Raw genomic sequence first — 15,091 nt, forward strand, 5'->3', positions numbered from 1 at the left:
TAGGTTTCAGTGAGATCCTCCCTGCATTCTTCCAAATTCTAGTGAGTACAGGCCCAAAACTGCCAAACACTCTTCATGTGTTAACCCCTTCATTTTTGGTATCATCCTCGTGAACCTCCTCTGGGCTCTCTCCAATGACAAAACATCCTTTCTGAGATAAGGGGCCCAAAAATTGTAATTGGAGTGAAATTAAAAGCCCAGGTTTGCAAACAACAATGTTTCGGAATACAGACTGCATCACGTGGCATAATCCAGCATCAACTGGGCCACCCAGTGTCCTGTGGGCCTGGATGGGGCAGAATTTGTTCAGTGTCTTCAGGACAGTTTTCACGCACAATATATTGAGCAGCCTACTCAGGAAGGAGCAATACTGGACCATCTCTTCTCTTAGGAACTAGACAGGCCAAGTAACTGAAATTGGGGAGCACTTTGGGTCCAGTCATGACAACCCTATTAGTTTTAAATTCGTTCTGGAAAAAGATAGAACAAGTCCACCAGTTAAAGCCCCTACTGTGAGAGCATTAGGCAGGATCTATCTGGGGTCAACTGAGCGACTCTATTTAAAGACAAAGTAAATGGCTTTTAAAAGGTTCACATCAAGGGTTCAGGAGCAGGATGGTCCTGTTAGGGTGAAGGGCACACATACCAAGGAACTCTGGCTGATGAGTGATAATAAGGCTTCAGTCGGGCAAAAGAAGGAAGCATATATCACTTTTAGGCAACACACACAAAATGCTGGTGGAACGCAGCAGGCCAGGCAGCATCTATAGGAAGAAGCATAGTTGACGCTTCTGGCCGAGATCCTTCATCACTTTTAGGCAGCTGGGTATTGTATGAGAGCATATGTAAGAGAGCTAACAGGAGGGAAAAATGATGGTATGAGATGGCATGGGTGAAGACCATGGGTAAGAGATTCTTCAGTTACATTAGCAGTAAAAGGCTGGCTAGGTAGAGACTAGACCCTCTAGAAGACCATCAGGGCTGTCTAAGTGTGGAGCTGGAGGAGAGGGCTGAGATCTTTACTACACAGAAAATGCTGGAAAAACTAAGCAGGTCAAGCAGTATCTATCAAAATAAATAAGCAGTTAAACCTTCAGACCAAGACACTTTTTCTAGACCTGCTGAGTTCCTTCAGTACTTTTTGTGTATTAATTTGGTTGTCCGGCATCTGCAAAATTTTTCATGTTGAGACTTTTAATGTCTTATAATGTGGTGTGCCACAGGGATCAGTGCTGGGTCCATTGTTTTTTGTCATCTGTATCAATGATCTGGATGATAAAGTGGCAAACTGGATCAGCAAATTTGCTGGTGATACAAAGTTTGGAGGTGTAGTGGACAGTGAGGAAGGTTTTCAAAGCTTGCAGAGGAATCTGGACCAGCTGGAAAAATGGGCTGAAAAATGGCAGATGGAGTTTAATACAGACAATTGTGAGGTATTGCACTTTGGAAGGACAAACCAAGGTAGAACATACAAGGTAAATGGTAGGACACCGAGGAGTGCAGAAGAAGAGAGGGATCTAGGAATACAGATACAAAATTCCCTAAGAGTGGCGTCACAGGTAGATAGGGTAGTAAAGAGAGCTGTTTGTATATTGGCCTTTATAAATCGAAGTATTGTGTATAAGAGTTGGAACGTTATGGTGAGGTTGTATAAGGCATTGGTGAGGCCTGATTTGGAGTATTGTGTACAGTTTTGGTCACAGAATTACAGGAAGGATATTAATAGCTTGAAAGAGTGCACAGAAGGTTTACAAGGATGTTGCCGGGACCTGAGAAACTGAGTTACAGAGAAAGGTTGAATAGGTTAGGACTTTATTTCCTGGAGCATAGAGGAATGAGGGGAGACTTGATAGAGGTGTATAAAATTGTGATGGGTATAGATAGAATGAGTGCAAGCAGGCTTTTTCCACTGAGGCTAGGGGAGAAAAAAAACAGATGGCATGGGTTAAGGGTGAAGGGGGGGAAAGTTTAAAGGGAACATTGGGGGGGGGGGCTTCTTCACACAGAGAGTGGTGGGAGTGTGAAGTGAGCTGCCAGATGAAGTTGTTAATGCAGGCTCACTTTTAACATTTAAGAAAAACTTGGACAGTTGCATGGATGAGAGGTATATGGAGGGATATGGGCCAAGTGCAGGTCAGTGGGACTAGGCAGAAAAATGGTTCGGCACAGCCAAGAAGGGCCAAAAGGCCTGTTTCTGTGCTGTAATGTTCTATGGTTCTATGGTCTATCTCTCCTATGGAGAACATCATGTCTGCTAGCAAAAATGATACATATCACAAAGAAGAATGTATTTGAAGCCTTCAAACATACTATGGTGGGCAAATCCCCAGCACCTGACCGAATGTATCTTCCTAATCTTATGGGGAGATCACAGAAGCCCTTATAGAAATACTTGTTTCGTTATTAGCCGCTGCTGATGTTTCAGAAGGCTGGAAGATGGCTAATATTGTTCCATTATTCATGAAGGGTAGCTAAGTCAGCCAGGGAACTACATCACAATGAACTGCTCTTCAGTTGTAAGGACATTACTGGGGAAATCACTAGTGACAGGATTTGCCATCATTTGGATAGTCAAGGCCTGATCAGTAAAGTTAGAAAGATTTTATGTCTGAGAGATCATGTCTGGCGAGTCTTTTGGAGATTTTTCAAAAAGTAACTAATGGAACAGAAAAAGGTTAAGGCAGTGAATGTTGTCTATGTGGACTTTGGACTGTATGGACTATATACTTGACAAGGGCTCACATGACAGGCCAATATATAAAAGGTTAGCTCACATGGGATTCAGATGGAGTATGCAATGATTCCAAATTGGCTCAGCAATGGGAAACAGAGGGTGGAGGTTGAAGGTCAATTCTTTGACTGAAGGCTTGTGATTACTGGGCTGCCCTGTGGGTTAGTATTGGGTGATCTGTTATTCATTGTTTATACAAATGATTCGGATGTGAATGTGCATAGCACTATCAGCAAATTTGCTGATGATACCAAATTAATGGGTCTGATCTAGAGTTGCAGAGATCTCGATCGGTTAGGGAGATGGACTGTTTAGAAATGGATTTCACATTAGCTAAGTGAGAGGTGATGCATTTCTCTTTAACATTCAAAGCAGGGTAGAACCTATAGAATGAATGGCAGTGCTCAGACCAGTGTTGTGGAACAGAGGGACTTGAGTACAAGTGCACACATCATGGAAAGTGGCCGTGTAGCTAGACAGGGTGGTGAAGAAGGCTGGTCTTCATCAGTCCGGCCATCAAGTTTAAGAGCAATGGCAGTTATTTAGCTATTGGTGAGACTGCACTTGAAGTTTTGTGTAGAGTTTTAGTCACTGTGCGTTAGAAAAGACATGTTGGAGAGGATATAGAGGAAATTTGTGAGGATGCTGCCTGAACTAGAAGGCCTGAGTTATAGTGAGATGTTGACCATGCTGGATCTTTATTCCCCGGAGCACGAGAATGAGAAGTGATCTCACAGAAGTTCTGAAAAACATGAGGAGCATGGATAAGGAAGACAGTTATAGTCTTTACCTGAGAGTCAGGGAACCCAAAACTAGAAGGCATAGATACAAGAAAAGATGGGGGAAATTTAAAAAAGACTTGAGAGAAAACAAAGTGTAGTGGGTATCTGGAATATGCTGCCAGAAGAAATGATTGAAACAGGTAAAATTGCAGAGGTATAAGGGTAAGTACTGATGCTCCATCAATAACTCCGGAGACGTGAGTCAAGATAGGCTTTTATTAGCTGGAAGAAAGCACTGTCAGCAACGTTAGCAGCAAGAACCCACCACACAACATCCTGGAGACTGAGGGGGGAGCAGTGCCTCCAATCGCCTTTCTACAGGGTTCTGTGGGAGGAGCCACAGGAGCAGTCAGCAGGGGTGGGGGGGGGGGGTGAGGGTTGTCCAGACAGGTATATGTAGTTCACCACAGGTACATGGAGGAGAAGAGTTTGTAGAGTTAAGAGTTAAATGTGGGTAGAAGGAAACAGCAGGGAGGATTCTATGGTTTGCATCGACCAGTTGAACCAAATAGCTTTCCTTCTAGAAGTATTACTCTATGAGTGTAATATTGAGTTTATGTTTACTTGGACTCGTAGAAATGAAAGAACAAGAAATAAGGAAATACATGAGACATAAACTTAGCATGTATTGCAATAATTATTTCAAAATAAAAGGACTGATAAATTGATAAAATAAGGAAAGGGTTGTGAATTCTACATACAATGATGGCACCATGTTGCAGATTTCAAATGTTTTATCAGATGTGTGAACTTATCCTTATTGGCATGTTGATTATATGAAGTGTATTATTGCTGCTGTGATGAGGCCTTTGTTAGTTTGGAAATTTTTGTTGTCCTGTGAGAATTTATGATTTTAAGCTTGAGTTTACACCTTCTTTTAATAACTGAGATTATACACTTAAATGTGCATGTATATTTTTCCTGTGAAGTGCTGGATTAGTTGCTAATTTTTTGCAATGCTCAATAAAGCTGACCATCAGTTACGGAGAGTGTAGTTAAGAAAGGAAGATAAGGAAAAAACTAAGCAAAGCAAGGAAGTGGAAAGAATGCAAAGAAAGAATTTAATAATAATAATAATAACTTTGGACTCGATAAGTGCAGAACATTAAACATAAAGAAAGGTGCAACAGAACTTGTAGAATACAAAGCAAGGCAACAGGATACAATACAACCAATGTATGAATATGAAACATATAAGTATGTGGGATATCAACAAGCAAAGAAAATAGATCATAATGTGATTAAGGGAAAACTTTTGAAAGAGTTTACTTCAAAGCTTAAGAAAATCTGCCAAACAGAGCTCAATAATAATAATATAACAAGGCAATAAACAGTTCCACTATATCCATATTAATGTATTCTTTTGTTAGAATATCTTGGTCCAAAAGAGATGGGGAAAATTTACAAAGAAAAATAAGACTTCAAATGGAAAATTTTAAAAACACTATGTACTGTCGAATGCTCATAAATTAAAACTACCAAGGACAAAAGGAGGAAGAGGAATAACAGGCATAACACATTTACATAACAGTCAGATAAAACTTCTAAGGATAAATTTTCATCAACAAAAACAAGATTCAGCACTCCACGGGAACATATCCAATTCAGATAAGAAGTACATATGACAGTACTTAAGTGAAAGCACAACCCAGACAAATGAAGAAGTTAACACTGCAGAAGAAAACAATTAACTAATGGCAGAGTATGTCCCTCATAGAAGACATACCCATGATCTGAGCAGAATAGATGTCGACGTGGAAGTGTCGAACACCTGGCTCAGAGTTGGAAGCCTCTTACCAGAAAAAGAGGGGTTCCCTGTGGCAAAGCAGGACCAGAAAGTTGGTCAACACACAAAAAAAACTGGGAAAATACATAATAAAAGACCAATGAATTCAAGAGGATAAATGCAGAAAATGCCAAGAGAAACCAGAAACAATCCAACACATTACAGGATCTTGCAGCAGTTAAACTCAATCTGATTACTTACACACATGCAATCAAATGGCAAACATCATTTACCAAAATCTTGCTTTGAAACTCAAACTAATAAAAGACATCATACTTTCCTATAAATACAAGCCTGATCCAGTTTTGGAATCAGAGACCTACAAATTATATTATAACCAATCCATTATAACAAATAGTATTACAGGATACACAAACAAAAACAGCTTACCTAATTGATTTACTTATTCCAAACACCAACAACATACAGAAATCAATAAGAAAAAACACCAAAAATATGCTGAATTAAAAGAGGGAATTGAAAGACTATGGAACATGAACAGGGTATAGATGTTCCCAATTATCCCAATAATATCTACAGCTGATACATCTCAATGTCACTGCACAATAACATGAAAGAATTGGACCTGCTCTGCAATATTTATATAAATCTCCAGAAAAATGCAATACTAAACATCACTAGAATAGTCTGAATGTTCCTAGAAATTGAGAAATGAGTGTGCTTGGGAATGCCTGTAAACTAGGTTTTACCAGCTGGAACTGAGAAAAATAATCAATTATAAAACCATAAAACTGAATTACAATGAGGGATCAGCAAGTCACTCAGATTGTGAAAGTAAGAACTAAATTAACATTTCCTTTATAAATGTTCAAGGAAAACAAGAGTGTCTAAAACTTCATAGTTTATTCCTTTCAAATGCTGAAATAATCTACTCTGCAATTTAAGCATTTTTTATTTTATATCTGAAGAACCATGAAAACGTATGAAGAAGCTGAACTGCAGATAAATTAAACAGATGGTCGGATGGAATTGAGTAAGGTCAGTGATACGACACAGAGTGAAAGGACATTCTGATAAAACATGAGTGACAATGCAATAACAGAAATGTCAGGTGAACTTTAACCCCAAGAACAGATGATTTAAAATTACATGAAATGTCAAAGCATCTAAAGTCTGGAATATCCCTGCACCGATCGACTTCTGGGTTTAACAAAGTCAGGACAGGAGTTTAAGACCTCATCCATCCAGCAGGTGGATGAGAAAGTGAAGTGTTTTAATAAGGCTTGCAGCCTCTGATTTGTTTTGCACATTTAACCTGAGCAGACTGTGTTGCTCTGAGAATAGGCAGACCATTGGAAGGTGAGCCCACCTTTAGTGATACTCATAGCCTAGGAAGAACAGAAGTCCATTCCTTACCTTTTTATGTCCCTCCCCTTTCTATCCCTTACCTTCAATGGAAAGATACCCGCGATCTCCACTCTTACCTCAAGTTTGCCACTCCTCCTTGAACCACAAGTGACTCAAACTATCTTTGTTAATATCTGCACCCATGAAGCAGTTGTGCAGCCACAATATTTGTCTAATTTATCAATTCATCATATAAAACCTACCAACTTCACATGTATACATCCTTATCCCCATTAACTTGAACAACCTTTACTTAGTACCCTGCTGGTATTTGCTAATAACTCTTCCAGTTAAATGCCAATCATTCTGTGGAATGATTATTAAATAAATGCAGGAGTAACAATTACTGTCACATTACTTTGAAGCACAGTGTGTTTTAATTGTTTTGATAATATTGGACACCTAAACCTGTTTAGACTCTGCACCTTGCAAAGAAGATCTAACATCCCCATCTAAGCATCTAAGCTCATTATAATCTTATTAACTACTGTCTTAACTTCCTATTCACAAATGAGGAAAAAAAAACAGCCTATCCATTTTCTCCTTGTAACCTGTCATGAAATATATATAAAATAGTTAAATTAGATAAGTAATGCAAAAAAAGATGTAGCGAGGTAATTTTCATGGGTTCAATGTCCATTCAGAATTTGGATGATAGAGGGGAAGAAGTTGTCCCTGAATCATAGAGTGTGTACCTTCAGGCTCCTATACTTCCTTCCTGATGGAAAAAATGAGAAAAGGCATGTCCTGGGTGAAGAGGGTAACTTAATGATGGATGTCACCCTTTTGAGGCATCACTCCTTGAAGATAACCTGGATACTATGGAGGCCAGTACCCATGATGTTTACAACACGTTGCAGCTTTTTTCCATCCTGTGCAGTAGCACCACCACCCAACACCCCCACCCCCACCCTCATTCCAGTCAGCGATGCAGCCAGTTAAAATGCTCCCCACGCTACATCTGTGGAAATTTGCGAGTATCTTTGGTTACATACCAAACCTCCTCAAACCCCTAGTGAAATATAACCACTGTCATGCCTTCTTTGAAACTGCATTGATATGTTGGACCCAAGATAGATCCTCAGAGATTATAACAAGCAGGAAACTTAAAATTGCTCACACTTTCCACTTCTGTTCACTCTATGAGGACTGGTGTGTGTTCTCTCTTTTTATCCTTACTGAAGTCTACAGTCAGATCTTTAAGTCTTACTGATGCTGTGCCTAGCCACACAGTCACGGCTGTAGAGAGAACAAAACAGAACTGAGAACAGTGGGAATTATTGAGTTAAATGCTGAGCTGTAGTCAATAAATAACATCCTGACATAGATATTCATATTCTTCAGATGATCCAAGGCTGTGTGAAGAGCCAATGAGACCACATCTGCCATCGACTTATTGTGGAGACAGGCAGATTACACTGGGTCCAGGTCTTTGCTGAGACAGGAGTTAATTCTAGCTATAATGTACCTCTCAAAGCACTTCATCACCATAGATGTGAATGCTACTGGATGATAGTCATTCAACCTTCTTGGGAAATTGTTTCCCTTGTAAAGCAGCAAGGAACTTCTGATCATAGCAATAAGAGATTGAAACTCTCTTTGAACACACCCTCCAGCTAGTTGGCACAGATTTTAAGAGCCCTACCAGGTACTCCATTGGGGACTGTCACCTGGCAAGGGTTCACCCTCCTGAAAGACTGATGTTGGCCTCAGAGACAGAGATCACAAGGTTGTTGGGTGCTGCAGAGATCCTCATACCAGCAATTTTATTGTCCCTTTCAAAGTGTGTGTAAGAGGTGTTGAGCTTATCTAGGAGTGAAGCATCCTTGCAATTCATAATGTTGGGTTACACTTAGTAGGAATTAATGGCTTGAAAACCTTGCCAGAGTTGATGCACAGCCAATTCCACCTCCAATGTTGTTTGGAATTATTCCATTGCTACTGAGTGAAAAAAATTGTTTTGCATGTCATCCATACAGATCATTTCATTACATTAAAGTACCGAAGTACTGTAGTACAAGTGAAAACAGCATCAGAAAGTAGAATAGTTATAGAGAAAGTGTAGTGCAGGCAGACAATTGTAGTGGATATTCACTTTCCAGGGCCCAAGAGACTTACAGCCGACCTCAGCTTTCTAACACAGCAGCATGACCTTTTTAAAGAGTCTGGTTTGTCAGCGACAAAGTTAAGTATCAAACAAATACTTTTTGCCCAGCTTTCTTTTGCAAACAAGAATCAGACTCCTGTTCTTAATGTAAATTTCAAGCAGTAGTAAGACCATAAGACCATAAGACGTAGGTGTGGAATTAAGATATTCAGCCAATCGAGTCGGCTCCACCATTTCATCATGGTTGATCCCAGATCCTATTCAACCTCATACATCTGCACTCTCACCATATCCCATGATGCCCCGACAAATCTGGAATTTATGAACTTCCCCCTTAAATATACCCATGGACTTGGCCTCAACTGCAGTAGGCTAAAAAAAATTCCTCCTTACTTCTGTTCTAAAAAGTCACCTCTCAATTTTGATGCTGTGCTGTCTAGTTCTGGATACCCCATCAGAGGAAACATCCTCTCCACATCCACCTCATTCAGAATGTTTCAATGAGATCCCCCTGCATTCTTCTAAATTCCAGTGAGTACTAGCCCAAAACTGCCAAACAGTCTTCATATTTTAACCCTTTCATTTCTGGAATCATCCCCATGAACCTCCTCTGGGTTCTCTGCAACGATGATACATCCTTTCAGCAATAAGGGGCCCAAAACTGTAATCAGGTTGAAATTAAAAACACAGGTTTTCAAACAACAATGTTTCAGAATACAATCTGCTAATCCACAGCAGGGGACTAGCTGCTAAGAAATGTGGTTTGTGATGTGAAATAGCCATGAAACCTTTCATCTGCATTAGCCCAGCACAAGACAATAGGGGCTGCATCAGTTAGCATATCAAGCATAATTACAATTTGGGCTATTTGTGTACTCAGAGTCAGCCCTCACCATTAATTGTGGGTGATTGGGATCTCTGTTGCCAGAAGCTTTTCAGACCATCTGTGTGAATTACTTTGTCCCAGCAAAAGTACCTGGAAAGCATCATAGCAGATGATGTATTCTATTAGAAAATAGTATAAGTATTAGAATGTATTAGGGATTAACAGCAGTGCAGTAGTTAGTGCGACGCTATTACAGTTTGGGGCACTCAGGAGTTTGGTGTTCAAATTCTGGTGCTATTCTTTATGCAGTCTCTGTATGTCCTCCCTGTGGAATATGTGGGTTTTCCTCAGGTCCTCCAGTTTCCTACCACAATCTAAAAAAATCCAGGTAGGTTAATTCATCATTGTAAATTCTCTCATGATTAGGGTAAGTTGGGTTTGTCATGGGTTGCTGGAACAGCATGAGTCAAAGGGCCAGAAGGTCTACTCCGCGCGGTATCGCTAAATAAATAAATAAATTATTAAGCAAGACAAAAAGAAGCACTAGAACTCATTTCCCTACCTTCGCTTTCTGTGGTGGACGAATCATTCCTCTGCAACCCATTGATTTGGTCTTTTAGTCCATAAGAATCATATCTGTGTTTGGAGATCCTTTGTAGTTTGTAAATTGTTTGTAATTCAGAAATCTTTTATAAATTGGAAATTCCCCATAAGTGTAAATGTGTGTTAAGAACTATTTGTCTAAATTTAAATGTATCATTTAAAATAAAAAACACTGTTTAAACTAGTTTGTCAGCTGGAAGTATCTCCCCCTTGATAGGGAGGATGACCTAGCACTGAAGCAGTAGGTATTGACAATTAGTCTTCACTGCAAAAACAAGACAGGTAAATAAGCTAGTCTTTGAAAAGTAGGTGGATACCCTACAATGATGGTGCCCACAGATATCTATATCATATAGGGCTTAAAATCTTCTTTTGAGTTTTGGGCATCGTGAACAGGGAAGCCAATGCTCTCACACAAAAATGAGCAAAATCAATTGTGAAGTCAAAGGTCCACCATTTGAGGTCAAAAGAATACATTGAACTTCACTTTCTAAAACTGCTTTTCAAACATGTAAGTTTCACTAATGATATTTAAATACAAGCAAGCCTCTTTAAAGACTAATTTTCAATCAAATTTAGTATTCATTTTTAACAATAGATTGATATGCTTGACAATTTTTTAAGCCGTTATTTTTTTTTTGTTGTCACAATTTATGTCATAGTGTCATAGCGTCCTGTAACACAGAAACTGGCTCTTCAGCTTAACTGGTATATACTGCCCAAGATTTTCATCTAAGCTAAACCTTTCCTCTCCATATAGCTTTCCAAATACCTTTAAAATGTTTTTAATGTACCATTTGTTATGACAAATGTTAATCAACCATTTCCACTGGTAGTTCACCCCATAAGGCACTGGACCTGTGCCTTTCAAAACATGACTGGGGTGCTGCTGCAAGCTAAGTTTTCACTGTAGCTATCCTTCACCATACTGTGCATATAACTAGGAAAAGACATCATTGGATTTTTGTTTTGAATTCTCAATTCTTAAATGCTCAAGGTTTATCCCCAAGGGCGTTAAAACAGAAGCCTATAAATGCTGAATCGAGAGAGAAAAAGGCACTTATAGACATTATAAATGGAGCTCACAGGGGATAGGCAGGTAAGGAATCAATGTTTCAATAGCCAGACAACTTTCTATCTGTGCCACCTGCAGCAATAGGAATGCAATTCTGATTTTAAATGTTTCCACCGCTGATTTACCAGATGAAGTTGGAAAGCAGGGAGAAAGGAATGGGAGAGCGAGAGGACAAATTATGAACAAGTGAAAGTCAGCAGATGCTGGAAATCCAAATCAACACACACAAAATTCTGGAGGAAATCAGCAGATCTGGAAGCATCTATGGAACTGAATAAACAGTTGAAATTTCAGGCCTTGACCTTTCTTCAGCACTGAGAAGGAAGGGAGAAGACATCAGAATAAACACATGGGAGGAGTGCAAGGAGTCTTGTTAGAAGGTGATAGGTGAAGCCAGCTGGAGAAGAAGGAATTTGATAGGAGGGGAGAGTGGACCATAGGAGAAAGGGAAGGAGGACGGGAGCCAAGGGGTAGTGTTAGGCAGGTGAGAAGAGGTAAAAGGTCAGAGTGGGATGTAGAAGATGAGGGGACGTGGGGGGAAGAATTTCTACCCAAAGGAGAAACTGATATTCAAACCAACAGGCTGGAGGCTTCCCAGATGGAATATAAGGTGTTGCTCCTCCACCTTGAGGGTTGCCTCATCTTGGCACAAAAGAAGGCCATGTCAGACCAGGAATGGGCATGGACCGACATGTCAGCATGAGAATGCTCAAATTGTTGAATGTGATTAGTTTGATCTCTCAAGGACTTATTTTGTGATCACAAACTATTCACCATATTAATTAGCAAAAATAGTGTGATGGAAACTATCTTTTCACATTAAGTAAAAAGACAGAAACATCAGGAAGACTGCGAGCAACATAAGGAGTAGTGATGAATTAGAAGATATCATGGCTGTCCTCCTGCTGCATAACCGATATCAATGCCTGCACTTAACTAAATATCATGTGTAAGTCCTAATTTCCAGCAATGTTATCACTCAAAATTAGCAGTGATCAGCAAAATTAACAGTACGTTCTACCCCATGCTCTGTGCTGTCAGCTGCTCCTGTTGATTCCTCAAAGATTTTCCACAATGTTCCCATTTCTCAAGTTTGATCTGCCCTGAGGTTGTTTAGGATTAAATCAGACACCAGCTCAACAGTCTCTGTTCAAATCAATGGGAAGCATCAGCTCACAGTAGAAAGATACTGTGTGTATAGAGTATATGTTTAATAGTTGTAAAAGCAAGAACAACTTTAAGAATGAAGGGGTTATCCTAACCTTAAGGACATGCCACACACACGGTAGTAATTTCAGATGAAGACCCACCATCACAATAAACTATTGTTTTTATTTGGTGATCTACGTCCATAGGAGCTAAAAGGATACCCAGTTCTAGATTTGGGATAAGAAGGCAGCGGGAGAGCACCTAAGGACTTCCAGCGGGAAGACATTTTGAGTTCTCGGGGGAAGAGAGAGGCCAGACTGCACAGGCGTGTGATGTCAGCCAGTTGGGCGCAAACAGTTTAAAAAGAAGGCAGCCATATCCAGCAGGCAGTGTTGGGAGCAGGCAGCAGAGTGAAAGGGCTTTGGCTCAACGGGCTTCGGTGGTAACAGGATGAGGCAAGGCAGTTGTTGATTGCAAAAGGAGGTAGAACGTGTGTGAGGCCGGTTTTCTGTGGTCGGTGTCACATGTGGGAGGTCCTGGAACCTCCCGGCATCCCGGACGGCCACATCTGCACCCAGTGCATCGAGATGCAACTCCTAAGGGACCGTGCTAGGGAACTGAAGCTGCAGCTCGATGATTTTCGTCTGGTCAGGGAGAGTGAGGAAGTGATAGAGAGGAGTTACAGGCAGGTGGTCATTCCAGGGCCACAGGAGACAGAGAAATGGGTCACAGTCAGGAGAGGGAAGGGGAAGAGTCAGGTACTAGAGAGTACCCCTGTGGCTGTACCCCTTGACAATAAGTACTCCTGTTTGGTGGGGGAATCAGCCTACCTGGGGGAAGACACAGTGGCCGTGCCTCTGGCACAGAGTCTGGCACTGTGGCTCAGAAGGGTAGGGAAAGGAAGAGGAAGGCAGTAGTGATAGAGGACTCTATAGTCAGGGGGTCAGACAGGTGAGTCTGTGGACGCAGGAAAGAAACTCAGATGGTAGTTTGCCTCCCAGGTGCCAGGGTCCAGGATGTTTCTGATCGCGTCAAGATATCCTGCGGTGGGAGGGAGGACAGCCAGAGGTCATGGTGCATATTGGTACCAATGACATAGGTAGGAAAAGGGAAGAGGTCCTGAAATAAGATTACAGGGAGTTAGGAAGGAAGTTGAAAAGCAGGACCTCAAAGGTAGTAATCTCACGATTACTGCCTGTGCCATGCGACAGTGAGAATAGGAATAGAATGATGTGAAAGATAAATGCGTGGCTGAGGGATTGGAGCAGGTGTCAGGGATTCAGATTTCTGGATCATTGGGACCTCTTTTGGGTCAGGTGTGACCTGTACAAACGGTATGGGTTGCACTTGAATCCCAGGGGGACCAATATCCTGGTGGGCAGGTTTGATAGAGCTGTTGGGGAGGGTTTAAACTAGTTTGGCAGGGGGGTGGGAATCAGAATGTGAGTGCAGGGTTAAGGTAGAAGGACGAGGTCACGATGCTAAGAGTTCTGAGTTGATGAGGAAGAACAGGCAGGGGACAGAACATAATTGTAGCCAGTTAAAGGGGTTGAAATGTGTCTATTTCAATGCTAGGGGTATTAGGAACAAGGAGGGTGAACTTAAAGCATGGATTAGTACGTGAAACTACAATGTGGCCGTTACTGAAACTTTGTTGGAGGAAGGGCAGTATTGGATGATGCAGGTCCTGGGGTTCAGGTGTTTTAAAAGGAATAGGATGGGAGGTAGAAAAGGGAGGGAGTGGTATTGCTGCTCAGGGATAGTATCACAGCTATAGGAGGATGCTGCAGAAGGAGTGTCCATGGAGTCAGTCTGGGTGGAAGTCAGAAATAGGAAGGGATCAATCACTGTGCTGGGAGCAGTCTATAGACCCCAAAATAGCCCTCGGGACACCGAGGAGCAGATAAGCAGGCAGATTTTAGAATGGTGCACAAAATACAAGGTAGTAATTATGGGTGATTTCAACTTCCCTCATACTGACTGGCACCTCCTGAGTGCAAGGGGGATAGATGGGGCTGAATCTGTCAGGTGTGTTCAAGAAGGATTCCTGACACAGTATGTGGACCAGCCGATGAGAGGAGAGGCTATACTGGATCTAGTTCTGGGTAATGAACCTGGTCAGGTGACAGACCTCTTGGTGGGGGAGCATTTTGGTGAGAGTGACCACAAGTCCCTTAGCTTCAGCATAGCTATGGAAAGGGATAAAATCAGACGAAATGGTAAAGTGCTTAACTGTGGAAGGGCTAACTTTGAAGGGATGAGGCAGGAACTAGCGAGAGTAAATTGGAAACAGATGTTCAAAGGGGAAAACACAGAAATAATGTGGGAGAAGTTTAGGGACCACTTGAGTTGGGTTCAGGATAGGTTTGTCCCACTGAGGCAAGGAAACAATGGTAGGAAAAGGGAACCGTGGCTGACGAAACATGTGAGGCATCTCGTCAAGAGGAAAAAGGAAGCATATGTTAGATATAAAAAGCAGGAAGTAGGAGGGGCTTATGAGAAATATAGGTAGCCAGGATGGAGCTAAGGAAAGGACTTAGGAGAGCTCGAAGGGGGCATGAGAAGGCCTTGGCATGTAGGCTTAAGGAGAACCCCAAGGCGTTCTATGCATATGTGATGAACAGGAGGATGATGAGAACAAAGGTGGGACCGCTAAAGGATAAA

This window comes from Hypanus sabinus, chromosome 9 (genome assembly GCF_030144855.1).
Source record: "Hypanus sabinus isolate sHypSab1 chromosome 9, sHypSab1.hap1, whole genome shotgun sequence".
Classification (NCBI taxonomy): domain Eukaryota; kingdom Metazoa; phylum Chordata; class Chondrichthyes; order Myliobatiformes; family Dasyatidae; genus Hypanus; species Hypanus sabinus.